We start from the raw sequence: 26,681 nt of genomic DNA on the forward strand, positions 1-26,681 counted from the left end.
GTAGTAGCTTATATCTCACGGCAGCTGAGGGTGCATGAGCAGAACTATCCCACTCACGAGTTGGAGTTGGCAGCAGTGGTATTTGTACTAAAGTCTTGGAGGCACTACCTATATGGGGTGCAGTTTGAGTTATTTACAGATCACCAGAGTCTGAAGTACCTCTTTTCCCAGAAGGAACTCAACCAGAGACAGAGGAGATGAAATGAGTTTATTAAGGACTACGAGTTCGCGATCCAGTATCATCCGGGGAGGGCGAACGTTGTAGCAGATGCATTAAGCAGGAAGCGTCGACATCAGATTTCAGCTTTGAGGTGTTCATTGCATCGGGATCTTATCACTCTTAGCCAGTTTGATTTTAGACCCGAGATTGGAGGAACCAGTGCATTTTTGGGAGCTGTGACAGTGCAACCATCTTGGAGTGACAGAGTTGTCAGAGCTCAGTTGGGAGACTCTTGGATTCAAATCCGAAAGGAGGAGATTTCCAAAGAGCCTAAGACTGATTGGACCATTGGAGCTGATGGAGGTCTACGGATGAAGGGTAGATTGGTTATGCCAGCCAGCGCAGAGCTGAAGAGGGAGTTATTTGATGAGGCACGCCGTACTCGGTACACAGTGCATCCAGGAACCACCAAGATGTACAAGGATTTGAAGAGACAATTCTGGTGGAGCGGTATGCGTAGAGAGATTGCAGACTATGTGGCAAGATGTTTTACCTGTCAACAGGTGAAGGCAGAGCATCAGAGACCGGCAGAGACACTTCAGCCTTTACCCATCCCAGAGTGGAAGTGGGCAGGCATTTCAATGGATTTTATTGTGGGGTTGCCGAAGTCGAAATAGGGGAATGATTCGGTTTGGATGATTGTGGACCGATTGTCGAAGTCGGCCCATTTCATTTCGGTGGGGACTACCTATACTGCCGAGGCATATGCGAGGATATTTATCTGGGAGATAGTACGACTTCATGGAGTTCCGGACACGATTGTATCGGATCAAGGTTCGGTGTTTACTTCACATTTTTGGAGGAGTTTCCAGGACTCATTTGGCAGTAGGCTATCTTATAGCAGCGTATTCCATCCCCAGACGGATGGTCAGACGGAGAGGGTGAATTAGGTGTTGGAGGACATGTTGCGGGCATGCATCATTGACTTCCAAGGCAGCTGGGAGGATCATATTCCACTGGTAGAGTTTGCTTATCACAACAGTTATCAAGCGACGATCGGTATGGCCCCGTATGAGGCATTGTACGGGAGGCCCTGTAGATCGCCGATATGTTGGGCGGAGCTAAAGGATAGTTTGATGCTTGGGCCAGAGCTAGTGAGGCAGACTACTGAGAAGGTAGCATTGATCAGGGAGCAGATTCTAACCGCTCAGAGCCGACAGAAGGGTTATGCAGATAAGAGGCGAAAACCCTTGGAGTTTCAGGTGGGAGACAGTCATGCTGAAGGTATCGCCTATGAAAGGCGTACAACGATTTGGGCGACGGTGGAAAGTTGAGCTGAGATATATTGGACCATTTTGGATTTTGGAGCTTATTGGAGCTATTTCATATGGACTAGACTTTCCAGCACCGATGTCTAGTGTACATAAAGTATTTCATATTTTAATGTTCAAGAAGCAATTTCATGATAAGAGCAGCAGTGAGTGTTGAACGCATCAGAGATTTAGCTTCAGGTTGATTTGACTATGATCGAAATCTCAGTTTGTGTACTTGCTAGAGAAGAAAAGAAATTTAGAAACAAGATATAATTTTCCCTTGGTGAAAATTCAGTGGAATCAGAAAGAAGTTGAGGAGGTTTCTCGGAAGCGCGAGGAGGATATACATCGCGACTACCCACAATTGTTTGATCAAGTAAATTAAATTTTTGTATGTCTTATTTATGGCTTATGGTTACCTGTATGTTGATGTTTATACTTAACACTAAAATGAGGGTATTAACACTTATCTCCTAAGTACTTGGAACATATGGTATATATATGAGGGGTTCCTTGTTTGGATTTTTTCGCTCGATGTACTTGTTCCATTTAATTAGGGGTTAAGTGGGGTATTCACATTTTTTATGGTTAAGTGTAGACATCGAAGATGATTTTCGGAAGCGCGAATATGTTATGCCGCGCGACTTCCGGTACCTATTGAGGAAGTGTATTGATTTATGTGTGCGATTATTTGTGTGATTATATTTTGATTTAACACTAGAATGGGGATATTTTCGCTTAATTCTTAATCTTTTGGAACACATGGTATATAAATGGGGGGTTCCTTGTTTGGATTTTTCGCCCGATGTACTAGTTCCACTAGATTAGGATTTGAGCGAGAATGTTATCATTTTAGATCGTTAAGTATAAATATTCTATATGTTCATCTAGAAATTCATATTTCCAGATGCGTATGATTTCCGAATTTCGAGGACGAAATCCTTTTAAGGGGGGAAGAATGTAAAACCCCGAAAATTCTATAATGAATATATGTGAATTATTAATAGTGAATAATTCTCTTATGAGGAATAATCATGTATATATATCAGATATGTATATTTATCAGTGTTTGGGAACCTAGCAGGTGTTTACAAGTGAGAGAAACCGAGTGTGAAGGCCAGCAGGTGAAATGCCTAGCAGCAGGCATTTTGTGCTGCGCGGTCGACCGCGTCGGTCAACCGAACAGCAATCTGAGAGTTTTCTCAGTTCAGGTTCAAACGGGTTTCGGGTCGGGTTTGTAAGTTGGTATATATGCTACTGTTCACGAGAGAGCCTCTTAGAGTTCTGAAATCAAAACCCTAGCCCCCTCTCTCTTCCCAAAAACCCTAATCTTCTCTATTGGTGATTTGGGAGCAGTTCTTGAGGATTTGCAGCAGCTCTTAGTGAGATCCAGCGAAGGAAAGCATTCTCCTTCAGTTTCAGCGATCCGTTGCTCACCAAAGGCGAGTATCATCTCGCCCAATCCCTCACCCCTAATTTCTATGGTTTTATTTTAATTTTTCATGAGTTTTTGAAGAGCTCAACATGTATTTTCATATAAAAATGAGTTCTTTACATTATAGATTGCAAGAATCGATATTTCAATTTATGAAAGTTCACTAACGTTTTGTCCAATAAAGATCTAGATCTGAGTTTTCTTAAACAAGAGCTTAACCATGTTTTACTGTCATTTAAAATGTTTCTAATTTGTTTCTCCTGTATTTTGGAATATTGGGAATATAGATTTCATGCTTGAGACTAGCTATATTTTCCCAGAACTTTAGAACTCTTGTTATTGTAGAAATTTTGTAAATTTTATTTCAGGTTTCGAGCTAATAGAAACCCAAATTTGGGTTTCTGTCCGCTCGGCGGTCGACCGGTGCGGTCGACCGGTGCGGTCGAACGGTGCGCTCGTTTTGGAGCTGCGGTCGACCGCAAAGCCTCATCGGTCAACCGCGACGCTCGGTCGGTCGACCGCGAGGTCACAACGGTCGACTGACAGAACGTATCAGAGAGCGGTCGACCGGTGCGGTCGACCGCCGCACTCTCTGTTGCATTTTCCCTGTTTTGTACATTTTTGAATATTTGTTCAGGTTCGAGTGATTTCCTGGACTATCTGACATTGGTATTTGGTCTTACTATGTACCCAGGCATGATAGAAGACCTGAGGGTACCAATTACGGATATATACACTGTTTTGACTGTGAATTGATATAGGTAGATTTCACTACGTATCCAAGTGATATTTTCACCATTTCACAGTTCTCGTGTTGGACTAAAATCCACAGTCCTCGTGTTGGACAAACATTACCTCTTAGTCCTCATGCTGGACATGCATAGCTATTCTAATCCTCGTACTGGATATGCATTACCATCCGGTCCATGCGTTAGACAACGGTCACACCCGGTCCATGCGTTGGACAACGGTCACACCCAGTCCATGCGTTGGACAACGGTCACATCCGGTCCATGCGTTGGACAATGGTTATATTCAGTTCATGAGTTGGACGTTTCCTTCACGCAGTCCATGAGTTGGATGTTTAATTTATATAGTCTATGTTTTGGACACTTAATCGTTTTCTGACATGTCACTCATGTGAGTTTATGTCATAACACTTACGTAAATCTCGATATGATATTCATGTAAGTAATAACATGATGTTCATGTTAGCTATGGCATGGCACTGTATTTTTGCTCTGAGATTAGCTGTATTTCTTTTATTATTGTTTTCTGTACTAGAACCTCGGGTCTGGTGTTTAGAGATTTACAATTTGAGATACAAGGTATATACATGAGGGTTTCCTTGTTTGGATTATTTCGCTCGACGTACCTATGCTCGTGTTGTAAATTTCTAAACACTAAAACTCTCTTTAGTAAGATAAATGATTTTAGATCTATTATGTATTAACTGTATTTTCATATACAACGAGCCCTTTTCCCTTAGGGTTGGTTGTGATGTTACTCGCTAGCGCTTGACGCTCGTTGTCCCTCCCCCTTTCAGGTAACGAGCCAGGAGCCCGGAGAGTCGCAGGTTGATGGCGATGCATTCTAGCTTCAGCTGTCTCGTTAGTTATATGTTTTATTTGGGGTTCCACTTAGGGTTTTCTTTGGTATAGACATTTGATAGTCTTGTTCTAGAAGTTGTAAAGGCTGTGTGCCTTATTTCCTTTTTGTCAGATATTTGTATTTGAGACTTGATGAGTATTCCAGTTTATCTACTCAGATCTTGACTATGTATTTCTGTGTGTTGGACGATGAGACATTTATGTGACTATTATCATTTCATCAGCATTTCTTGTATTATCTTTTACCTGTTTTGTACCTACACCAGTTGTTGACTCTACTAGATAGATGTTAATTGTGATGGTGAAACATGTTATTGCACGGTGTGGTGCATGGCAGGTTTGACATTCTTGGTTTTACCTTGGACTGCAGCCTTGTGTGAACCCAGGGGCGTCACAGTTGGTATCAGAGCTCTAGTTCCAGTATCCTTAGGATCATCCTGTGTCGAGTCGTGGAGCTAGGATAGAGTTTCCTAGGATTCATGTATAGAGTCCGCAAGGATTTCCTAGTATGAGTGAGGACGATATATGCGTATATCTCAAAATTTGAGAAATTTTTTTTATGACAACTATTTTTGTATAAGTTTAATTTTTTTTATGAGTGGGGATGCCGCTCCTGGCTCCTAGCAGCTCTCTTCTTTCCAGCCTACAACGTGAGGCTACGGCCGACAGTTCCAGGGTGGAGGTGGCTAAGAAAGCCTGTCACGAGGAGGTGGCTGAGGCTATCGGAGTGGCGAGAGGCCAGGATGACGCAACCTCCGTGCTAATTCCCGGGGTGACTACTCCTACGGCCAGTGGCGTTACGTCCGCTTCGCTTGCTGCCTCGGGGACGGTTCCGACAACTTCGGAGGTCGTTCCCTCGTCGTTTGCTGTGGAGCAGTAGGTGGTAGTTTCAATAACTCCCCTCATTGTGTCGAGAGGTAGCCCTTAATATCGTATCCTCAGGTGCGGGGTCAAATTAGAATTATCTGACGTTCACGTTGGCTCTATGCAGGTACGGTTGAGGAGGCGATCCCCATTCCTTCTGATGAAGACGGCGGGACAGGAGACGAGGCAAAGCTCGATGACTCAGGTAAGAGCATGGTCGAACGTCGTTGATCGATCTCTGCTGAACTGCCCATGGGGTTCCTTTCAGAAGTTATTGCTAATCTCCTTCCTGTATTTGCAGCTGTTCCGGCCTCGGATGCGGCTGGAAAAGAGTATTCCCCCTCTTGGGCTGACCAGTTAGCTGAAGAGGGTAGCGAAACTGACAGCGAAGATGATGACTCGATCCATGAGACGATGTCGAGCGATGAGGGACCATATGACTCTGAAGGGGAGACTCACGCTCCTGAAGAAGCGTCGGTCGAGATAGGGTTGCCGGTCTAGGGAGCTTCTACCCAAGGGGAAGCATCTACCCGTATGGTGGTTGATCCTTCGCCCCCCATTCGAGACGGCGTTGAGGTTACGGCTCTGGATCCGGGTCGAGCGCGATGGTGTCACGTTCGTTCTAGCCTCGTGGTGTCTGTACTACTGCTCCGTGCTTGGGGATATCAGCGCTGGCCCGGCTTTGGTGACGACCATCGTCGGTCGACGAGGCCACCCTCTCTCCCTTGGCTCTTTCGTGCAAAAAGTTGGTGGATCGGACCATTGCCAGCCTCCAAGACACCCTTGCAGACAGCATCAGGCTCGTATTGGAGGAAAGCTGCCCCTTTGAGGAGTTCAAGGAGGCCCTTGAATATCATATGGGCTTTTTTATCAGGATTCTGGGTCCCTCCGCCGCCAATCCATACTTCAAACGTTTGGAGGAGGCAGAGAGGATTATCGGGCAGCTGTTTGCCCTTCGTACCATGAGCTCCGAGATCCTCCATCTTACGTCCGGCAAGGTCTAGATATTATTGGAGGAGCACGATCGCAGACTGGAGGAGACAACGTCGTTGGAGGCAAGGCTGACGAAAGAGCTAGAGCGCGCTATAGCCGAGAGCGAGCGAGTGAGCTTGGCGCGTCAAGAGGCCGATTCCCGTGTCTCCCACCTGTCTTCGGAGATAGCAGGGACCAAACAAATCATTGCTAATGCGCAGGCCTTTTTGGCTACCCAGGAGAAGGCTCGCGAACAGGTGATAGGGGAGTTAGAGGAACTCGAGCTGGTCATTGACACTATCGAGGGGAAGGGACGAGCCCTTAAGGCGGCGAGGAACACCGTCCAAGACTTACTTTCGCGCTCTGAAGCAGATATTCATCGAGAGATCCCGAGGAGGCTCGAGCTCAAGCGCGTCGAAGAGATTCGCGAGTTGGAGTCGCAGCTGAGAGATTTTTAATATGCTTTCGATTATATCGTTGTATTCGAATCTCTCTTAATGAATGGAATCGTGTTTTCATCCCAGTCATTATCCCTTTTATTCTGTGTGCGCGCATTTTGTCGCTGGTTACAGCGGGCGTTGTCAAATCAACTGTTGGTTGATTCGTACTGAGTGACTCCTGGCCATGGGCAAGTCCCCACTGCAGGTGAATTTCAGCCTTAGGTGGAATTGCGAACAGTTCAAGCTTCGCTTGAATCCCAATTGGGTCAATCTTCAGACGAACTTGAAAGTGGCTCGAACCTCAAACGTGATTAAGTATTAGTTAGGCGGATCAGCAAAGTGTGCGGGTCTGAGCCTTCGGGCGAACTCCATATGTGCGAGTTCGCCTGACGAATTTAATTCGTAGGCGGGCCTTGTTTTTTTTTTGTGGGCCACATGCCTATTGATAATCATATTTTATTATAATTTTATACCATCGTTATCTATTTTATATGAATAAATATACCACTAATAATTGTTTTTATCTTTTAATTGCAGGTTAATGAAGAATAAATCTCAAACTCTCATCTCTCAACAAAAACCCATTGATTAAATGAAGAAATGAAGCAAAGAAGCCCATTGGAAAATCAATTTCCAAATTATCCAAAAGCCCAGAATCAAGTCGAGTAGCCTGTAGAAGCCGGAGAAAATCAAAAATCCAATATGAAAAGAAATCATATTCAAAATGATTGGCCACAAAGAAATGACGATATCTCCTAATCCGGAAGGCGGAATTTAACATATAATATATGAAAATTGCCTATCTCGACGAGACAAAGCTATCCATGAAATCAGAATTTGGAAATAGTAGGTATCGATGTCGGTATCGATGTGGGCATCGATGTTGGCATCGATGTTGGCATCGGTACCTGCATCGATGCCTGCATCGATGCCAGATTACTATAGCGCGCGTCAATGGCTGATTTTGCATGTCTTGGGTCTCAAGTTTGATCCAATGGCTTTCATTCACTGATGTTTACTATAAATAGGGGTAGAGAGTGAGGGGTTAGAGGTGTGAAAATTTTTGTAACTCCTTTTGGAGAGGAGGGCTACTCTTAATTGAGAAGGCCTTCCAAATTTATAACTTTTTGTTACAATTAATAATAATAATTTTTTCATCACTTTAAATATTTCTTCTCTTTGTTGGATGATAAAGATGGAGATGAAGAATTGTTTAGAGGTTTGCATTTCTTTTCCTTTTCTCTTTTATTACTTTTTTATTGCTTATTAGTTTAGATTTATTTCTATGCTTATAGTTAGATTTTATTTTCTTATTAAATAGCCAAGAGGCTAGAACCCTCTTGTCTTAGATTTATTTCATGCTTATAAAGTAGGTTTATTTTCTTGCATTTAATTCTTATAATTTATTCTGTAGTTTAGATTTTGTAATTTATTTTGTAGTTAGATTTTAATTTCTTGTACTATTCACCTTGAGGCTAGAACTCTCTTGGGTTTAGTTTTTTTTTTTTTTTGATTCCCCTTTAAGCTAGAACCCTCTAGGGAATCACCCTTTTCTAAGAAGAGGGTTCAATTTTAGATTACCCATATCTATAATTGAATCCACCATCTTTAATTTCTTGCATTCTTGAATTTTATTTTTGATTTGTTTCTTAATTTTATTCATTCTTCTTTCTTGCCTTATTGATCACATTTATTCTCAAACACATTGATCTATACACTATCACTCTCATTATCTCTCCACAATCACATTCACTCATCACTCTTATTTGTCACGCACACAACATAAGAACCGATTTTATATTTTCTCCTACAAAAACACCTTCCTCGTGGGATCGATATCTTTATACTATAACTTGATACGGTTGTGCACTTACAATCTTTTTGGTACATGTTTATGCCACATCAAGTTTTTGGCGTCGTTGCCGGGGAAGGTGCTTAAGTAGGTTTTAATTATTTTGGTTCTTTAACTTGTGTGTTTTTTGTGAAGGAAACGCTTGGAGCTTGAAGATCACGGATTAGAGAATTAGGATTTGAAGATTTGCTTTCGGGTAAGTCCTCTTTCTAGTTTTTAATTCCATCCTTTAGCTACTTCTTCACATTTGGAGACAACTAGGACTTAAAAAAAAGATTTTATTTTTGTTGATCATAATAAAATTCACCCTCCACTTTGACATTTACTAATAAGATAATAAATTCAAACATATTCCCCCCCTTCTCATTTGTTTGATTATTAACCCTAATTTAAAAAAAAAACATTTTTCTTTTCCATCCTTTTTAGTTGCTTTTAATTCATAGGGTTGCATTTCAAATTGATAGTAGGAATTCACCAAGTGATTTGAGCATCTTGATTTGGCACATACTTAAAAATATTTTTAAGGGCAAAACCCCATAATCAAGATAAGGTGAGGGATTTTATCACCCTTTTCTTAGCCCAAAAATCACTAATTCCTCACTTCACAAACCCAAGCCTAATAAAACTCATTAGACGTTGGCCCCTAAGGATTCGAGCTTAATAAGGAACAAGAAATCCTTAAGTGAACCGGTTTAAGTTTTCTCAGATTAGTTGGTGTCTAAGGTAAGGTTTAGGGGTTGCGTAAAGCGCTCCGTAAGGAACGAGGTACTTAATTGATCTCTGATCACCCTCTAGTACTATCCTTACCTGGCTAACTACCTGGATAAAACTTTAATCTTTTCACTGTAGGAGTTTTTGGTTAGGAGCTGGTCTAGTTGAGTTAGGCTAAACCCTAGAATTAGAGTGATTGAAAAGTGATTGCTTTGATTTGTTTTAGTTAGGTTTTCTCTATTTTTTTCTTTTCTCATAAAAAAACTAATTTTTTTCTTTTTTCTCTTTCTTTATAAAAAAATATATAAAAAGAAATAGTTTTGGTATATGCAACATGTGAAAATATGAACATGAAAAAAGTTTTTTTAAAAACATGAAAAAAGTTTGGAAAAATATGAACATGTGAAAATAGAATTTTTTAACTTTTGTGAAAGTAAATTTTTTATTTAAAATATTGAATACTTGTCAAAATAGGAAATTTTAAAGTAAAAGTGAAATGCCAAAAAAGTTGAGAATTTCAAAAGTTTACCAAAACTTGAAAAAAGTTTGAAATTTTGGATAGTAAGAAAACTAAAGCAAAACTTGAAAAAAGTTTGAAATTTTGGATAGTAAGAAAACTAAAGCAGATTGTCAAAAGAGTTTGGAAAATTGAAAAGATTTGAAAACTTCAAAAAAGTAGTAAGAAAACTAAAGCAGATTGTCAAAAGAGTTTGGAAAATTGAAAAGATTTGAAAACTTCAAAAAATTTTGGAAATAAAGGTAAGTTCGGAAAAAGAAAAGTAAACATAAGAAAATGATATTAGAAAACTTTGGAAAATAACTTCATAACTAATCCGTTGAAAACTTTTTAAACATTATAATATTGTAAAATAACTAATCAGTTGAATACTTTTTGAAATTAGAATAATGTAAACTATCAAAAAATTTTAAAAAATTGTAAAATTATGACAAACTGAAAAATGTTTAAGAAATTAGAAAACTTCAAAATTAAAGGGAAATGAAAAAAGTTTTCAAAATTTGATAAAAGTGTAATAAACTAGAAATTTTGGAGAACTAAGAAAATTGCAAAACAAGTAGACAAATAATAAACTAGAAATTTTGGAGAACTAAGAAAATTGCAAAACAAGTAGACAAATGTCAAAGTAAAAAAAGGACATTTATAAAAAACTTGTAAAGTTATAATATCTTGAATATTTTTTAAGAAATTGGAAAGTTTGAAAATTAAAGTGAAATTCAAAAAATATTGAGAAAGGGAAATATATGCAAACTTGAATGTTTGAAAATTGGAAAGTTCAAAAAAATGTATAACAAGTTTGAAATTTGAAATTTTTTTGAAAGATATAATATAAATTTATAATTTAAACAGCGAAAATCCTTTCAAACTTGAAATTTATAATTTAAACTGATAAAAACCCTTCAAACTTGAAAAGGTTTGAGAAACAAGAAAGTTTGAAAATTTGGATAAAGTGAAATGTCAAAAAAGTTGGAGAAATTGGGAAGTTTGAGAAACTGGAAAATTTATAACATAAAAGTGAAATGTTAAAAAAATGGAGATGTTGGAGAACTAAGCCAAACGCAAAAACAAGTTTATGTCATAGATTTAAAAGAAGAAACTTGAAAAAGATTTAAAAAGCTTGAGAAATTGGAAGTTTCAAAATTAAAGTGAACTCTCAAAAAGGTTGAGAAATTGAAAAGTTATGAGAACTTGAACGAGGTTTGAGAAATTGTAAAGTTTGAAAAAGATGTAAACATGTGAGAATGACATTTCAAAATTTGTGAAAGTTATATTAATCAATTAAAACATGGAAAACTTTTTCAAAATTAAGACTTATCATATAAAATTTTGAAAGAAGTTTGAGAAATTGGAAAGTTTGCAAATAATGTGAACATGTGAAAATAATATTTGAAATTTTCATGAAAGTTATGTCATTTATTTACACTGTTGAAAACATTTCAAAGTTAAGACCTTTCTATAAAATATAAAAACCTGAAAATAATCTGAGATTGGAAAGTTAAGAAAACTTGAAAAAAAAATAGGAGAAGGGTGGAAAGTTATGAGAACTTGAAAAAAGTTTGTGAAATTGGAATGTTTAACAGAAATGTAAACATGTGAAATTGTATTCGAAATATAGTAAAAGTCAAAAACAAAATAGCAAAACAAATTTAAAAAATTGTTTACATGAAAATGAAAATAATACTTATTTATAAACTTGAAAAGACATGAATAGTATTTTAGATAATATGGTAATGAATAATTCGTGAGGAAACAATATTGGAAGATCATTTATAGATTAAATGTAAACCAAGCAACCATGCAGTATGGAAAGATGGTGAAAAATAATCCAGAAAGACAACACAGACACTAAACAGCAGTTAGAAAATGCAAAAAACATATAAAAAGTGAAAATTGCCATTGGAAAACTTGAAACTTCTAAGGAATTTGCAAGTTACAGTAGTGCATACTTTAAATTAGTTCGAAAGCATATGGAAGAGTCAAATAACTTTTCATGAGATTATGAAGAAAGAAAGGCCACAGATTTGAAGACTTATAACAATTACAGAATGAAAAGTATAATAAGCTGAAATGATAATAATTAGAAAAAAGCATAAGTATTTGGATATTATAGTAAGATTCCCTTAACATTTGTTGAAACTTGGAACTTTGGAAAACTTTTCAAAATCAAAACTTCTTTTAAGTTCAGAAAAGGCTAAAATACCAAATTGGTATATTTATACGAACGTTTTTACCAGTTTGGTATTTTTAAAAACTCCGGCGACGACAAGGCATTAAAGCTCGTACTTTTTATCAATAATGCACTTTTCTCAAAACTCCGGCAAGAAATTTTGCATTTAACTCCCTTATCTCCCAAAATTATTAAATTTGTGCCCTATCTCTCCTCCTCCTCTCCCATTCCCCTCTCCCTCCAACGCACCATCGTCATCCTCCTCTCCTCCGTCCCCATCTCCCTCCTCTTGATTCCATCGTCAGTCATAATCAGAATCCACCAGCAACTGATGATACGCTGAACCCTTTCCTGACCAACAAATCTGATGGCAGAGGCTGAACGAAGAATCAAATTCTCGAATAATGTCAGGCGATGGAAATTAAAAAAGAACAGCAAGTAATAACGTCTTACCGCAGGTTTGAGGACAAGACGGAGTGGGACGATCGAGTGGGGTGGATATACGGATCCGTAACCGAGGACATTGTAACCGGCTACCGAATGCACAACCGCGGCTGGCGCTCCATCTACTGCATCACCAAGCGCGACGACTTCCGCGGGTCCGCCCCCATCAACCTAACCGACCGCCTGCAATCGGCTCCGTTAAGATCTTCTCCCGCAACGCCCTATTCGCAAAGAATCGCTTACCTCAACGTCGGAATCTACCCCTTCACCTCCATCTTCCTCCTCGCCTACTGCTTCCTCCCCGCACTCTCCCTCCTCTCCGACCAATTCATAGTCCGAACCCTAAACGCAACGTTCCTCGTCTACCTCCTCACCATCACCGTCACCCTCGTGCTCCTTGTGGTCCTTAAAGTCAAATGGTCCAGAATTGGGCTTAAGGAGTGGTGACGGAACGAGCAGTTCTGGCTCATCTCTGGAACCTCCGCGCATTTGTACGCTGTGATCCAAGGCCTTCTAAAAGTCGTCGCCGGGATTGAGATTTCGTTCACTCTGACCTCCAAACTCGCTGCCCCTGATGATGATGATGATGCTGACGCCTTTGCTGACCTCTATGTTGTCAAGTGGACGTCGCTGATGATGCCCCCAATCACGATCATGATGGTGAACCTCATTGCTGTGAAGTGGGGTTCGCAAGGACAGTTTACAGCAGCGTGCCGCAGTGGAGGGAGAGGGGAATGGGAGAGGAGGACGAGAGAGAGGACATAAATTTAATAATTTTGGGAGATAAGGGGGTTAAATACAAAATTTCCCGTCAGAGTTTTGAGAAAAGTGTCTTATTGACAAAAAGTACGAGCTTTAATGCATTGTCATCGTCGGAGTTTTTAAAAATACCAAACTAGCAAAAACGTTCATATAAATATACCAATTTGGTATTTTAGCCGTTCAGAAAACACTAAAGAAATACGAAAGTCAAAAAAAACATGTTAAGCGAAAAGTGCTATTTGAAAACTAGAGAAGTTTGAAAGATATTTAAACAGAACATCATTTCAAAACCATAGAACAGCGTCATTAAGCAACTAGATTGAAATTTTCAAACTTCCAAAGTGTCAATAAGAAGTTAAAAGTAAATTTTGAACATATTTCAAAATGAAAGTGAAATGTTCAGAAGTTTGACAAATTGGGACGTTTGAAAAGTAGAAAAAACATTAACAAATTGGAAATTTTGAAAATTAAACTAAAATTCCAGAAATTAGAACTTATGAAAACATAGAAATTTGGAAAACTAGAAAATTTGAAAAAAAAATGTCAAATTTTGAAAATTTTTGTGACTGTTATACAAATTATTTAAGTGTTGAAAACTTTTCAAGATTAAATCTTTTTCTATTACTTATGAAAACATGAAAAAAAGTTTGAGAAATTGCAAAGTTTGAAAATTAAAATGCAGTGTTAGAGAGTTTGAGAAATTAGAAAGTTTTGAAAAGTTGAAAAAGTTCAAAAAATGAAAGATTTGGAAAAATACAAACATATGAAAACTTGTAAGTTCAAGAAATTGGATAGTTGGGAGAAATGAAAAACATGTGAAAATGGTAGAGAAATGCAAAACATGTGAAAATGGTAGAGAAATGCAAAACATGTGGAAATGGTAGCTGAACATTTTATTAAAGTTATTTCATTATATAAATCATCGAAAACTTTTCAAACATCAAAAAAGTTTAAGATATTGGGAAGTTTTAGAATTAAAGTAAAATGTAAAAATGTTTGAGAAACTGGAGAGTTTGAAAACTTGATTAAAGTCAAGGAAGTTTAAAAATTTTATTGTAAGTGAAATGTAAAAAAAAATTATGAAATTGGAAAAAGTAAAATGTCAAAAAAAGTTGAAAAGTCTGGAGGACTACGCAAAATGCAAAATAAGTGCACTTATCAACTTATGTGGCGTGTAAAGAAACATATTTGAAAAAACTTGGAAAATGTTTAAGAGTTTGGAGAGTTTTAAAATTAAAGTGAAATTCAAAAAAGAGTAAGTTAGAAAGTTATAAGTTGAAAAAATTTTAAAATTAAAGTGAAATTCAAAAAAGAGTAAGTTAGAAAGTTATAAGTTGAAAAAATTTTGAGAAATTAGTGAGTATGAAAATTAAAGTGAAATCTCGTAAGTTAGAAAGTTATAAGTTGAAAAAATTTTGAGAAATTAGTGAGTATGAAAATTAAAGTGAAATCTCAAAAAAGTTTTAAGTTAAGAAAGTTGTAAGCTAAAAAAAAGTTTGAGAAATTGGAAAGTATAAAACTTAAAGTGAAATCTCAAGAAACTTCGAGAAATTGGCAAGTTATGAGAAATTTCTTTAAAATTGAGAAAATGGAAAGCTTAAAAAATGTAAACATGTTAAAATGTATTTGAAAATATGTGAAAGATATATTAACTTTCCAAGATTAACTTTATTTATAAACTACAAAAACTTAATAAAAGGTTATAATATTGGAAAGTTTTTGAAAACTTGAAAAAAGTTTGAAAAAATGTGAACATGCGAAAATGGTATTTAAAATTTACTAAAAGTAAATTTTTTATATAAAATATTAAGAACTTTTTGAAATAAGAAATTTTAAGGTAAACGTGAAATGCCAAAACAGTTTTAAATTTTTTTAAACTTGAAAAAAGTTTGGAAAAATATGAACATGTGAAAATAGTATTTTTAACTTTTGTGAAAGTAAATTTTTTATTTAAAATATTAAAAAGTTTTCAAAATAGGAAATTTTAAAGTAAAAGTGAAATGCCAAAAAAGTTTTGAGAATTTCAAAAGTTTATCAAAACTTGAAAAAAGTTTGAAATTTTGGATAGTAAGAAAACTAAAGCAGATTGTCAAAAGAGTTTGGAAAATTGAAAAGATTTGAAAACTTCAAAAAAGTTTGGAAATAAAGGAAAGTTCGGAAAAAGAAAAGTAAACATATGAAAATGATATTAGAAAACTTTGGAAAATAACTTCATAATTAATCCGTTGAAAACATTTTAAACATTATAATATTGTAAAATGAGTAATCAGCTGAATACTTTTTGAAATTAGAATATTCTAAAATATCAAAAAAATGTTTAAGAAATTAGAAAACTTCAAAATTAAAGGGAAATGACAAAAGTTTTGAAAATTTGATAAAAGTGTAATAAACTAGAAATTTTGGAGAACTAAGAAAATTGCAAAACAAGTGGACAAATGTCAAAGCAAAAAAAAGGTCATTTATAAAAAACTTGTAAACTTATAATATCATGAAAATTTTTTAAGAAATTGGAAAGTTTGAAAATTAAAGTGGAATTCAAAAAATATTGAGAAAGGGAAATATATGCAAACTTGAATGTTTGAAAATTGGAAAGTTCAAAAAAAATGTATAACAAGTTTCAAATTTGAAATTTTTTAAAAGTTATAATATAAATTTATAATTTAAACAGCAAAAAACCTTTCAAACTTGAAATTTATAATTTAAACTGATAAAAACCTTTCAAACTTGAAAAGGTTTGACAAACCAGAAAGTCTGAAAAATTGGATAAATTGAAATGTCAAAAAAGTTTTGAAAATTTTATTAGTTTTAAAATTAAAGTGAAATGTCAAAAAAGTTGGAGAAATTGGAAAGTTTGAGAAACTGGAAAATTTATAACATAAAAGTGAAATGTTAAAAAAAATGGAGATGTTGGAGAACTAAGCCAAACCAAAAACAAGTTTATGTCATAGATTTAAAAGAAGAAACTTGAAAAAGATTTAAAAAGCTTGAGAAATTGGAAGTTTTAAAATTAAAGTGAACTCTCAAAAAGGTTGAAAAATTAAAAAGTTATGAGAACTTGAACGAGGTTTGAGAAATTGGAAAGTTTGGAAAAGATGTAAACATGTGAAAACGGCATTTCAAAATTTGTGAAAGTTATATTAATCAATTAAAACATAGAAAACTTTTTCAAAATTAAGACTTTTCATATGAAATTTTGAAAGAAGTTTGAGAAATTGGAAAGCTTGAAAATTAAAGCAAAATGTCAAAGAAGTTTGAGAAATTGGAAAGTTCTGAGAACTTGAAAAAAAATTTAAAATTGTTAGTTATTTTATTATTTAAACTGTTAAAAACTTTTTGTAAGTGGAAATTTTTAAAGTGAAATGTCAAAAACGTTTGAGAAATTGGAAACTTATGAAAATTCTGAAAGTTTGGAAACTAAAGTGAATTGTCCAAAAGTTTAGTAATTGGGAAGTTTAAAATTTGAAAAAACGCTTAATAAATTGAAAAGTTTGGAGCAATAGGCGAAATAAAAAAAAACAATCAACTTATGTCAAAATGAAAATAAAAAAGAAATTTTAAAAAAAATTAAAGTTATACAAACTTGAAAAAAGTTTGAAAATTTGGAAAGTTATGAAAACTTAAAAGATTGAGAAATTAGGAAGTTTAAGATGTAAACATGTGAAAATAATATTTGAAAATTTTGGTGAAAGTTATGTTAATTATTTAAACTGGTGAAAACTTTTCAAACTTAAGACCTTTCTATAAAATATAAAAGCTTGAAAATAATCTGAGATTGGAAAGTTATGAAAACTTGAAAAAAATTTGGATAAATTGGAAAGTTATGAGAACTTGAACAATGTTCGTGAAATTGGAATGTTTAAAAGAAATGTAAACATGTGAAATTGCATTCGAAAATTAGTAAAATTCAAAAACAAAACAGCAAAACAAATTAAAAAAAATTGATTACATGAAAATGAAAATAATACTTATTTATAAATTTGAAAAGACATGAATAGTATTTTAGATAATATTGTAATGAATAATTCGTGAGGAAACAATATTGGAAGATCATTTATAGATTAAATGTAAACCAAGCAACCATTTCGTGAGGAAACAATATTGGAAGATCATTTATAGATTAAATGTAAACCAAGCAACCATGCAGTATGGAAAGATGGTGAAAAAGATCATTTATAGATTAAATGTAAACCAAGCAACCATGCAGTATGGAAAGATGGTGAAAAATCATCGAGAGACAACACAGACACTAAACAGCAGTTAGAAAATGCAAAAAAAATATAAAAAGTGAAAAATGCCATTGGAAATCTTGAAACTTCTAAGGAATTTGCATGATACAGTAGTGCATAGTTTAAATTAGTTCGAAAGCATATGGAAGAATGAAATAACTTTTCATGAGATTATGAAGAAAGAAAGGCCACAGATTTGAAGACTTCTAACAATTACAGAAATGAAAAGTATAATAAACTGAAATGATAATTAGAAAAAATCATAAGTATTGGATATTATAGTAAGATTCCCTTAACATTTGTTGAAACTTGGAACTTTTGAAAACTTTTCAAAATCAAAACTTCTTTTACGTTCAAAAAACACTAACTAAAGAAATGCAAAAGTTAAAAAACATGTTAAGCGAAAAGTGCTATTTGAAAACTAGAGAAGTTTGAAAGATATTTCAACAGAACATCATTTCAAAACCATAGAACAGCGTCATTAAGCAACCTGATTGAAATTTTCAAACTTCCAAAGTTTCAATAAGAAGTTAAAAGTAAATTTTGAACATATTTCAAAATGATAACTTCTTTAGGGACAAAAGAATAAAAGAACAAAACAAAATAGCAAAACAAGCTAAAACTGCTAATACGCGAAAAATAAAATATTTCAAAACATGAAATTTTAAAAAGGAATGTAACGGATAGCAAGGTTCCATTGAACTAAACTTTTTTAAAACTCTAACTACTTAAAACTTGAAAAGATAAATAAAATATGAAAATTAAATGAAATAAAGAACAAGTCAAATTTTGTTAAAGTGAAAATTAATATCGGAAAACTTGAAAAGCTTGAAAACTAGAAAAATAAAACATTGTAAAGCTTGAGAACTCGAAAAGGTTGAAAACTATTTCAAATTTATAGTGAAATGACATTAAGTAAGCCATTGGAGATCTTAAGATAATTTTAACTATATAGTGAAATGTCATTACGTAAACCATTTGACATCTTAAATTTATTTTTAACTTTATGGTGAAATGTCATTAAGGCCAACTACAAACACATACGTTCATGAAACAATCATATACAGACAACGTGAATACAATAAATTAGCACCTTAAACATCCTAGCATATAACCATAATACCTGAATTAACTAGCATCACAAGGAAATTTGGACCGACTACAATTACATGAAAAAAGCAACTAAAAACCAAATATTAACATCAAAGACCTAAATCGACCAAGAATAAGTAGTAATAGCTACACAGAACAAGACGCATGCAAATCCTTTAATTAAAATAAAGAAAGATATATACACAGGAAAATATCCAATAAAGAAAGCAAGAATAAACTCACAATTACAACACCGCTTGGAGTCCTCCTACATCTGACCATTGACCATCAGCCCAAAAATCATCAAGTCGCAAACCAGAGACTCACATTTTGACCTAAAATTAGGAACAATTACTACAAAGAACAAACCCCAAAATGTCAAAACGATCAAATAAAGCAAGCATCTTACCGATCAGGACGCTTAATCTCCTTCTACTTCTGGCCGTCGAGCATCAGACCAAAAATTGTAAAGCTTGAGAACTCGAAAAGGTTGTAAACTTTTTCAAATTTATAGTGAAATGACATTAAGTAAGCCATTGGAGATCTTAAGATAATTTTAACTATATAGTGAAATGTCATTACATAAACTATTTGACATCTTAAATTTATTTTTAACTTTATGGTGAAATGTCATTAAGGCCAACTACAAAGACATATGTTCATGAAACAATCATATACAGACAACGTGAATACAAGAAATTAGCACCTTAAACATCCTAGCATATAACCATAATACCTTAATTAACTAGCATCACAAGGAAATTTGGACCGACTACAATTACATGAAAAGAGCAACTAAAAACCAAATATTAACATCAAAGACCTAGATCGACTGAGAATAAGTAGTAATAGCTACACAGAACAAGACCCATGCAAATCCTTTAATTAAAATAAAGAAAGATATATACACAGGAAAATATCCAATAAAGAAAGCAAGAATAAACTCACAATTACAACACCGCTTGGAGTCCTCCTCCTACATCTGACCTTTGACCATCAGCCCAAAAATCATCAAGTCACAAACCAGAGACTCACATTTTGACCTAAAATTAGGAACAATTACAACAAAGAACAAACCCCAAAATGTCAAAACGATCAAATAAAGCAAGCATCTTACCGATCAGGACGCTTAATCTCCTTCTACTTCTGGCCGTCGAGCATCAGACCAAAAATTGTAAACCTTGAGAACTCGAAAAGGTTGTAAACTATTTCAAATTTATAGTGAAATGACATTAAGTAAGTCATTGGAGATCTTAAGATAATTTTAACTATATAGTGAAATGTCATTACGTAAACTATTTGACATCTTAAATTTATTTTTAACTTTATGGTGAAATGTCATTAAGGCCAACTACAAAGACATATGTTCATGAAACAATCATATACAGACAACGTGAATACAAGAAATTAGCACCTTAAACATCCTAGCATATAACCATGATACCTGAATTAACTAGCATCACAAGGAAATTTGGACTGACTACAATTACATGAAAAGAGCAACTAAAAACCAAATATTAACATCAAAGACCTAGATCGACCGAGAATAAGTAGTAATAGCTACACAGAACAAGACCCATGCAAATCCTTTAATTAAAATAAAGAAAGATATATACACAGGAAAATATCCAATAAAGAAAGCAAGAATAAACTCACAATTACAACACCGCTTGGAGTCCTCCTCCTACATCTGACCATTGACCATCAGCCCAAAAATCATCAAGTCGCAAACCAGAGACTCACATTTTGACCTAAAATTAGGAACAATTACTACAAAGAACAAACCCCAAAATGTCAAAACGATCAAATAAAGCAAGCATCTTACCGATCAGGACGCTTAATCTCCTTCTACTTCTGGCCGTCGAGCATCAGACCAAAAATTGTAAAGCTTGAGAACTCGAAAAGGTTGAAAACTATTTCAAATTTATAGTGAAATGACATTAAGTAAGCCATTGGAGATCTTAAGATAATTTTAACTATATAGTGAAATGTCATTACGTAAACTATTTGACATCTTAAATTTATTTTTAACTTTATGGTGAAATGTCATTAAGGCCAACTACAAAGACATATGTTCATGAAACAATCATATACAGACAACGTGAATACAAGAAATTAGCACCTTAAACATCCTAGCATATAACCATAATACCTTAATTAACTAGCATCACAAGGAAATTTGGACCGACTACAATTACATGAAAAGAGCAACTAAAAACCAAATATTAACATCAAAGACCTAGATCGACCGAGAATAAGTAGTAATAGCTACACAGAACAAGACCCATGCAAATCCTTTAATTAAAATAAAGAAAGATATATACACAGGAAAATATCCAATAAAGAAAGCAAGAATAAACTCACAATTACAATACCGCTTGGAGTCCTCCTCCTACATCTGACCATTGACCATCAGCCCAAAAACCATCAAGTCGCAAACCAGAGACTCACATTTTGACCTAAAATTAGGAACAATTACTACAAAGAACAAACCCCAAAATGTCAAAACGATCAAATAAAGCAAGCATCTTACCGATCAGGACGCTTAATCTCCTTCTACTTCTGGCCGTCGAGCATCAGACCAAAAATTGTAAAGCTTGGATACTCGAAAAGGTTGAAAACTATTTCAAATTTATAGTGAAATGACATTAAGTAAGCCATTGGAGATCTTAAGATAATTTTAACTATATAGTGAAATGTCATTACGTAAACTATTTGACATCTTAAATTTATTTTTAACTTTATGGTGAAATGTCATTAAGGCCAACTACAAAGACATATGTTCATGAAACAATCATATACAGACAACGTGAATACAAGAAATTAGCACCTTAAACATCCTAGCATATAACCATAATACCTTAATTAACTAGCATCACAAGGAAATTTGGACCGACTACAATTACATGAAAAGAGCAACTAAAAACCAAATATTAACATCAAAGACCTAGATCGACCGAGAATAAGTAGTAATAGCTACACAGAACAAGACCCATGCAAATCCTTTAATTAAAATAAAGAAAGATATATACACAGGAAAATATCCAATAAAGAAAGCAAGAATAAACTCACAATTACAACACCGCTTGGAGTCCTCCTCCTACATCTGACCATTGACCATCAGCCCAAAAATCATCAAGTCGCAAACCAGAGACTCACATTTTGACCTAAAATTAGGAACAATTACTACAAAGAACAAACCCCAAAATGTCAAAACGATCAAATAAAGCAAGCATCTTACCGATCAGGACGCTTAATCTCCTTCTACTTCTGGCCGTCGAGCATCAGACCAAAAATCATGAGGACGTGATGATTTGACCCAAAATTAGCAGCAATGAGATCGGAGAACTACAGAGAGAGGAGATTAGGGTTTTCTCCGAGGGATCGGAGAGAAAGAAACGGGGAATTAGGGTTTTCTGAGAGAAGGGAGAGAGGGACATTTTCAGGAGCGGGTTTATTTTTGGCAGAGGATTTTTTCGGAATTAGGGTTTTTGAAGAACAATATGTATTTTATAGACCGCAGTTTAGCACCGACTCTAATCAGCCTCTCAACGGTAATATAATCGCACTAAGGAAACTATATCACGATCATCAGTTCTCTGACCGAGTCTCTGATCTAAATGGGTGGGAATTTTCCAATGATGAGTTTCAACGGAACTACACCAAATAAAGAAACGGCAGCTGTTAAATGGCGAAATATCAGAGACCCCCTCAAGTTTAGGGGTTAACAAAAAAACCTCTTTTAATTCTTAAGATTTTATCAAAAAACTCTCATAACAGCGGCTTACTGTAATTTTTCAGATGAATAGGTATAATTAAGATTTTATCAAAAAACTCTCATAACAGCGGCTTACTGTAATTTTTCAGATGAATAGGTATAAAATTAAGTAGCGGAATATATTTTCAGTAAAAGATATGGTTCACACTTTAAGAGATTTTTTTTAATAAAATCTTCAAGTTAAAAGGGATTTCATAATAACCCATAAACTTCAAGGGGTTTTATGATTTTGTAGAACATATGGGGTTTGATAAACGTTCAAAGTTAGGGGGTTTTATCATATTCAATCTGGTTAAATTACACTATAAATAGATTTTATTTGTCTTTTTCTTTTATGTGGCTCGCATGTGTGATTGTAACGTACATGTTAATTGGGTTTTTTCATATGACACAACTTTAAAATAGGGTCATTGTATAGAAATCATGTTTGATTAACAATTAACGCATAAACTAACTTTAAAGAAATTTTAATTATAATCAACCATTTGGGCTCACTTTTCAGTTAAATTTTCTCAGGTGGCCCATCTAACTTCCATTGAGGATTATCTTTCCAATGTAATTGGTACTTTTCAGCTAATTATTATGGCAAAACCGTAAAAGGATTTAGCTCAATAACGATTTTAGATGATTGATTGCAACATAAAGTCTTTTTAACAACCTAAGATGGTTTTTCTACAATGATCCTATTTCATGTTGTGCGCATCGAAAATTTCGGCAGAGTTTCTAGTGCACTATAAGAGAGAAAGATCAATAAGAATTCCTATCTCACTAAGGAAACAAGAATCTGAAGCAAATACCTCAACAAAGTGAGATATTGGCTCTTCCTCTCATCAGTTCTAGGACTGACTTGTCGAGGGATCCTCTCAACAAAGTGAGATATTGGCTCTTCCTCTCATCAGTTCTAGGACTGACTTGTCGAGGGATCCTAAAAACTATTACAATGGTCACAAACACAAACAAACTAATTTTACGTGGTTCGGCAAACCGTCTACGTCCACAGGGTAAGGAGGGGTGGATCTACTATTAGAGGGAGAGATACAACTAGGGTTTACAATTCATAATCTAAACCCTCAAACAAACTCTCAGATCCCTCACACAAATATCTCTCTCAAAAATACAAAAGGACTGTTTGCACGAAGCCAAAGAAAGTCGCTGCCTTTTTCTCTGCACAGCCGAAAAGCCTCTGTGTTTTCTCCTCACCAAGCCGACTTTCCCCTGGCACTTGCACGCCGCCTGCTTTCCGCACCCCTCACTTTTGCACCTTTTCTTTTGCTGCGTTTTGTCCAAAAAAACAAGCCCTGCTCTGTCGAAAACAACATAGCCGAAAAACCCTCTCCTTGCACGCCAACCTAGGGCACAGAGAATGTCCCTATTTATAGCAGAAACATGGATGCGGTTGTACATCGCACGGAAAATTCCAGGCCCACATTCGCTGTTCACGGTTTTCACGCACGTCACAAGCTGAAACAATTCTGCTTCCAGTCTCGTGGTCCCCACATGCTTTATTTCCTCTTCACGCGGTTTTCTTCACGTGATGTTCTTTCTTTGCTGCTCTCCCAGCCTTGGCCCCCACGCGTTGAAACAAACGCTATCCAACAATTCTTCACCTCGGTGAAGTTTTTCTAAAACTGAGCCGACACCAACCAAATTAAATGTCTCACTTGTTGCGTCGAGTATGAAGTAAAACAATTCACGATAACGGACTCAATCCACAACAAGTCGAGAACCCAAATGAGAATGAGAACACTCTCCAAATGTCGGTCCAAATCGATCTAACCCCCATCAAAATCCAACCCGGCTGCATCCTAAAGACTGCCTATGTATCCTCTTGCCCAAGGAATCAAGCCGAACGTAGTTCACCCAATGGCCTCCAAAGGCCTCAATCTACTAGAAGAGTTCGCAACCCTTCTCCAATATCATCAACTATGCGGCTGATAGCACCTCTAATGGCCTCAAACACCTCCACCTGAGGTGAACCAATGGCCATATCCAAACTATGTCTGCCAGCTGTACTCGAATCAAAATCCAACTCATCATCTGCATCTAAAACCAATTGATCCCGAAGCTGTGTCACCTCAGCTGGAATCTCAAATAATGCAGTATGATCTGGAGTAATTATTACCCAATATGGAGTAGCATCCCTCTTCACCCGCTGTGATACATCTAAGGTCTGTCTAAAACTCTCCACCTGATGAGAGTCAAATAGCTCCCTCATCGAAGCCTCAACCGAAGTGACACTACCAGACCAAACACCCAATTGAGTTTTACCTCCTATCATAGCAGTTAACAACTCTTTAGTAAGATGGCTCGAATATGTCGAAGCCTCAGTCCAGAAACTCTTCTGCAAACTATTGCTTGATAACAAACACCGATCCTCCTCCAGCAAGGCACGGTTCTCCAAAATTTATCACCCTATCTCGTTGCCGCAAGATTTCCTTTCCAATGAAGTGTCTCAAAATACTGTAAGCTCGGCTCTAATACAGAAACAGGTCCATCTTGTACCTCCCAACAAAATCAGAATGAAGTACCTTTACCTTTCTGTCTATCTTACACTTCTTCAAACTGTTAGAGACTACTAGGACTTTCTCCAATGGGAATTTGGTTGCAATCCAAACACACCTAGAACAGTCACCAACAAAGAAAACCAAACGCCTATTACCTCCCAATGATGCCCCCTTGGAAGGCCCCTAAACATCCACGTGAACTCCTCTAGAACGACCTTTAGCTCGGTGAATAGAGGTGCCAAACTTCACCTTGGTCTTCTTGCTCACATCAACATGTTCACTGGACTTTAAACAGCAGGTCTTCACACCCTCTTTCAATCTATACGAAGAATTAATACTAGAATGGCCAAGCCTCAAATGTCGCAGTCTAGTCGAATCAATAGAAGTCGCCAGTTCTCCACCTGCCACTATACCTCCAGTCAAGTAGTACAGGTTATTCCTCCTGACGCCCATCATTATAATCCGGGAGTCTTTTACAATCTTGAGAACCATGTCCTTAATTCGAACATTCAGACCTTCTCCAACCAAAGCTCCAATCGAGATCAAGTTCTTTCTCAAAGAAGGAACATATCTCACATCATTTAACTCCCTAACAGTCTCGTCAAACATTTTGATGCGAATTCTTCCTATACCAAGGATCTGGCATGCACGGTTGTCAGCCATGTACACAAAACCACTATCCAGCTTCTCAAAAATGGAGAATCATTCCCTTCTAGGGCACACATGATAGGTCGCATCACTATCCAACATCCACTCGAATTCCTCCGAATAGCTACATTTAGGACTAATAAAAAGTGAATAAATAGAAGAGTCAAAAATATTACCATCCGATATAACGATGTTTGCTTCAGATGATGGTTGCTTTCCTTTTCCCTTCTGCTTATTCTTCATCCATTCGTCGAGCTTTGGGCAGATAATTGTAGGATGTCCTACTCTAGACTGTGACTTCCAATTCTTCCGCTTTGGACCCTTCCCTCTTACGGCTAACGCCTCTGCTACCGACTCAGTTGAAATCTCCTTATCCTTCTTCCGAAGCTGATAATTCACCAGTGTAGCAGTGACCTCACTATACGAAAGAGATGCCTTCCCATTAATCAGAGTAAGGACGAAGGTCTCATATTCCTCGTCGGGCAAGGAACTCAACAACAGCAACGCCTTATCCTCATCTTCAATCATGACATCCACATTTGCCAAATCCGCAAGAAGCTTTGTGTAGGTGTTCATGTGATCACTAATTGAGGTTCCCTTCTTCAACTAGAAACGATAAAGTCTCCTCTTCAAATACAAGCGGTTCTTAACACTCTTTGTCAGATACTTGCTTTCGAGGATCTCCCAAATCTTCTTTACAGATGTCTCATTCATCACATCATATTTTATATCTTGAGTCAAACAAGACCTAATCACACCACACGCCGTTCGATTCATCTTCTTCCAAACCTTCTCTTCAATGTCATCTGGCTTGCCATCTAACTCCAAGGTATCTTTCAAATTATGCGCGTTCAGCGCATCCAAAACCTCGCATCTCCATAATCCAAAATTATTTGTGCCATTAAACTTCTCCACATCTATCTTCATAGATTGGATATTCAAACTCTGAATGGTCTTCGCGCCAGAAGCACCACCCTCAACACCCGAAGCACCTTCTTTCACTCTGAATGGTCTTCGCGCCAGAAGCACCACCCTCAACACCCGAAGCACCTTCTTTCCCCGACATCTTTCTTAACGCACCAATCGAATGAAGAATAGATCCAAAACTAAAAAGATAGAGTCTTTACCAAAAGATCCCACCTTTATCACCAAACGAAGCCCTAGACGAGCCTCCAAATTGATCTAC

At 36.0% G+C, this 26,681-nt stretch overlaps 1 long non-coding RNA gene and 1 pseudogene across 11 annotated transcripts; one reads left to right on the forward strand and one right to left on the reverse strand.

Moving 5' to 3' along the window:
• LOC109839088 lies at positions 12,456–13,428 on the forward strand (annotated as a pseudogene).
• On the reverse strand, positions 18,714–22,187 carry LOC109837904. Of its 11 annotated transcripts, none has more exons than XR_002246490.1 (9): positions 21,807–22,185; positions 21,638–21,732; positions 21,099–21,127; positions 20,930–21,024; positions 20,391–20,478; positions 20,222–20,316; positions 19,683–19,745; positions 18,975–19,608; positions 18,714–18,900 (listed from the first exon to the last, which is right to left on the reverse strand). It is a non-coding gene; the product is annotated as an uncharacterized LOC109837904 (long non-coding RNA). The 11 variants fall into 11 exon arrangements; XR_002246489.1 differs by having other exon boundaries at positions 21,099–21,161; XR_002246495.1 differs by having other exon boundaries at positions 18,975–19,003; positions 19,514–19,608; positions 20,930–21,161.

The sequence above is a fragment of the Asparagus officinalis genome, chromosome 4, assembly GCF_001876935.1.
Source record: "Asparagus officinalis chromosome 4, Aspof.V1, whole genome shotgun sequence".
Lineage (NCBI taxonomy): Eukaryota > Viridiplantae > Streptophyta > Magnoliopsida > Asparagales > Asparagaceae > Asparagus > Asparagus officinalis.